We start from the raw sequence: 4,573 nt of genomic DNA, 5'->3' as shown, positions 1-4,573 counted from the left end.
TTAGCCGTGGCCCGTGTTGTGTGCCTGCGCGTGCGACGAGTTGGCAGTTAGCCATAAGTTAGCTTAAACTGTGTTTGTAACATTACTCCAGCTAATAGAGTGGCGAAGTCACGCCCTTCAGTTTCCGGTACATGGGACCTCAGATGCGAATTATTATGAATGGCAGTCAATGGAGAGATAACAAATATTTTCTGGTCCCGTTTGAATTGTGCTATGAATTTCACATATGTTGTTTGTGGTTTTTAAAGATAATTTTCCATCCAAAGATTGCTACAATTTAGCGCGAAGAAGCTTGATAATGTTAGGTTTTGTGTGAGGCCGCTTTGTGAACTACAGCCCTTCACCGCTCCTGACGCGAATGATGTACGTCACCACCCGCTCACTGGCGATCTCTCTGCACTACTTCACCGCTTTTTTCCAAGGGGAGGATAACAGCCTAGAAAGAGGCGAACATCATTATAAGTCGGGGCATGTAGAGCTGTAGCTGCATCCATGCCGATGGGGAGATGGTCGGTCTTGTCCACGCGAGTCGCAGGGAGCATCGTTATAAGGTTTCGGTGAGTGATACGTCTTCGCTAGCTAACTAGCTAGCTAATTGCAAGTGCTGTAGTGTAGTGGCTAACTTAAGCTCTCGATAAGAGAGTCAGCAAAGTTACCAATTTCTTTAGCGTCTGTTATACCCAGCAGAACATGCAAATACTAATATATCCAAACAAAGTCTGAATCATCTCACATATTTTGCTAGCCAGCTAACTGCCGTAGCTCTAGTAGCTAAATGAAGCTCCCGATATGAGTATGCATCAAATGCCTTCGTCAGTGTGTTATCATTGCTAGTAGTGAGTGGCGTTAGTCCTATTGTATAATCTTGCCTATATGTGTGTTTTGTTTTCCTTTTCCATTTAGACTCGTGCCAGGACAGTGAAGACATGACCCTCACTGTGAGCTTCAGCATGGTCCCTTCAAGCGGTGTGCCTGAAGATGGCTCTGAGGAGTATTGTTTTCTCACTCTTCTGGAGACGTCAGCAAATATCTCATAAGATGGACATATCATGTGCGACATGTACAAGACACTTTGTTCTGCCAGTCTTTTGTCCTACACTGTAATTATATCTTTGCAATTAGGCTTAATATCATAGTTAAGCCATTGAAACATCAGGTAAGATTTTTACAAATGAGTGTGTGTGGTGATAAAATATAAAATCACACTCACAGCCCATACAATTTATCTGACATGAATATTGAACTTGAGGATTTGAATAAAATCTAAGTTATAAACACTAATGCAGGTAAATGACTGTCATCTTTCACATTGGGAATAAAGTAAGCTCGTATTCTGTTAAAGGCTGTGTCTGATTGTTTTTAAACACAAACATTGTTTTTGACTCAAAGAAACACAGCTCAAGGTCATAACTACAGTCAACTGAATTTATTTGAAATGGTATACAAATCCAAGGCACTGACTTGCAAGCAGGACACACAGGAACAGGATATGATGGTGCTGAGGAGAGAAGAATATAGAAAACATAAACTTGTGATAAAAATGGAATTAATGCTCACTTAAACTCACTTAAAAAGCTACACTGTTACATTTTTAGTGTGTAAACGTTCATGTGAGGTCTGATTGGTGCTTAAATAATTAATTGCATTAATAATGCCTTGATGAAAAGTCACAACATATGCACAAGGCACTATCCCACATATTGCGTGTAATATGATTGACATGGGGTGGTGCATTGTGCACAGTTTGAGGGACTGGGAGACTTGTGGACATGTTCGTGGTTGTTAAGTGCTTAATTTGGTCACTGGTCAGTTGTAGATACTGCTGTGTAATGCTGACACTGCTAACTGTGATGCAGTAGAATTAATAAAACACTTGACCTGAAAATTCCTGTGTCCATCAGTCCTGGTTGGGGGCTTTAGCTGTTCCTACAAAAAGAGAGAAAGTGAACAAAGCAGAACATGATTTCATCACAATTTTATTAATTAATTCTTTAAAGACTGATTCAGACACGGTTGCAGTAATCATTTGTGTATGTTATTGGTCTAACTCTAGGCAACAAACAATCCAGGAGAATTTCATGCAAGGCTGGCTGCTGGTCTCCGTAGTTTCGACTCTCTCTGATCAGTCTGATTTTGTATTTAAATTTACAAGATTACAAGAGTGGATTAAAAAGTAAAGTAATTACATGTTGCTCACTCCACTACCTTCATCACTACTCTGAAGCCAAAGTACTCTTACACAGTCAGATGAAACGTATGGCTATCACAGTATGTGCACCCTTTGGAATTGTGTGGTTTTCTGCACTGATTGGTTATAAAAATGTGGATATCTGATTGTCACCAGGAGCACTGGCTTGAGGGTTTTCAATGAAGACAATTTAAGCGGGACATTTTTTTCTTGCGCTAATAACATGTCACACCGTATGAGCAGTCATGCATAAAACATCTGCACCATCATACCATGCAGAAATCCTCACTATTCCAGAAGGTTCACTCTTTTTCTTCCAACTGTGTAAAATAATGATAAGGATAAGGATGTACTGAAACTATGAAAATCAAGGCTAAACTTAATGTTAAAGTACGCCAGTTGTTAGCTGCTAGCTGGGTAGCAGCTAAGTTATCTTTGCTAAATTCGCATATACAAATCCCTTACCTGATCAATTTGAGCCAGCGATTCTTCACATCTGAAGGGATCCGAAAGAAACAACAGCCGTGCCTGCTCGAATGAGGACTGGTACAAAACACACCAGCATCTTGAAATACAGGAACCTTGCTTAGCCACTTGACAGCGGAGGGAAAAGTTCATGACGTGACGTCACATACGCGACATGTAGTCTTTCTCGTCATTTTTTCTCTACAGCCTTTAACTGAACAATTGCACAATAGACTGTCAAACTCTTGATGTGAAAAAATATCATTTAAACCCACAAACAACATTTGTGTAATCCAAGGCATATAACAACTGGGACCAGAAAATAATTACTTTCTGTCCATTCAATCCCATGTATATTTTACGATCCCAGAGGTCCCATGGGGTCCACCGGAAGGGGCGGGACTTCGCCACTCTATATAAGGGCTTCGCGAGGCTCTGTGTGGCTCTGTGTCAGCATTAGTCGTGGCACGTGCTGTGTTGCTACAGGGCTGCTCCAGGAAAAAATGACTTTACTTAACCTTATCTGTTGAACTACTTTTTATTTTGTGTCTTTTAACATTGTCCATGTGACATTAGACTGTGCATTCAGCTTGACCTCATCATGCCGACTCGGGACATAGGGAGGAAGGTGACTGGCGCCTTTTTGACTCCGTCAAGCTAGCCGTGGATTGAGCGCTGAAGTGCTCAAATGACTTTAAAGCACACCCTCAAGGGTAATACTGTGATTATACAACTAATACCAACAAAAATATAACGTATAATCAAAATATATCAATGTTGATTGACAATTTGCTCTCAAATTTTAAGTTTTTGCGAGTGAAGGGAAAACCAAGGGGAAAATAAATAATAGCCGGGGCGTTTATTTGTTTCAATCACATAACAGACCAGGTGTTTATTTGGGATAGGCGTTTACTTTGATATGCCATATCTGGTAAGTCAGTAAATGTAATCACCACCCTCAGCCTCGAATGGATTTTCATATACCCTAACTGATGTGTACATTTATCTAATCACCCTTGTGTTGTCCTGTTGGTAAAACTTAACAGATTGACAGAGTTCGAGAAGATGTTTCCAAACAAGACGGACATCTTTCTGCGCAAATGGGACGCAACCATGGTGCCAAAGTTATTGAAGCTGGCTGCTCTTGAAGGAAAAGATGAACCACCAGAAGCTGAGAGTGCTGGTAATGTTTGGTTTATTTAAGTTTTCCTTCCTTGAGTCACGTGTCTCCCCTCCTAACACGCCCCCAGCGTCAGGGTCAAAAGTCTGAAATTCCAAAAAACTCTAAAAATAAAAAGATTTGGATGAAGATAAATCATATTTTAAACATTTTTGTTTTTTAGATTTCAATATCAAAACTTGAACTTTAGGTTTCAAATGTCTTTTCGAATGAACTTATGACCTTAATTTAGCTACATATATACAAAACGAGACACAGGTATAACACAGCAGGAAATAACAAAAGCGGGAAAACACAGAGTAAAACTAACAGAGCAGGAAACACTTAAAAATAAATTAGACAAGATGTGACAATGTGTACGGTATATTAAAAAAAAAAAATAGCGATACACGCAATTGGTGAAAGGGATAAAAGAAAAACATTGTTTAACTTGTAATCTTTATGTTAAAGGGATAGTTCAGGTTTTTTGAAGTGGGGTCATATAAAGTACATATCTATAGTCGATCTGTTTCCTACTGTAATCACCGATCAGCGCAGCCTCAGTTTGGAGAAGTAGAGAGCAGCTCAAGCCCAGACGCTCAGCTTTGTACTGCAGTGAACGGGGTTCAGCACCCTCTGGGTGGTACAGTGTCCTTCTTGAACCTGCAACTCCACAGTTCTTCACCAACTGAGAAAACAGCTGATTTTCAAGTTCACCTCCTTGATTGCGAAGGATCGTCAGGGGGAGCCTGAATTTCAGG

The 4,573-nt window shown here is 40.2% G+C and overlaps 1 long non-coding RNA gene across 1 annotated transcript; it reads left to right on the top strand.

The window, feature by feature from the left end:
• The first annotated feature begins 354 nt into the window (after positions 1 to 354).
• On the top strand, positions 355 to 1,341 carry LOC115581222 (uncharacterized). The gene is made up of 2 exons (XR_003984007.1): positions 355 to 557; positions 904 to 1,341. It is a non-coding gene; the product is annotated as an uncharacterized LOC115581222 (long non-coding RNA).
• The last annotated feature ends 3,232 nt before the right edge of the window (positions 1,342 to 4,573 follow it).

Source organism: Sparus aurata, chromosome 5, assembly GCF_900880675.1.
Source record: "Sparus aurata chromosome 5, fSpaAur1.1, whole genome shotgun sequence".
NCBI classification, from domain to species: domain Eukaryota; kingdom Metazoa; phylum Chordata; class Actinopteri; order Spariformes; family Sparidae; genus Sparus; species Sparus aurata.
This window is presented reverse-complemented; position numbering and strand designations above follow the sequence as displayed.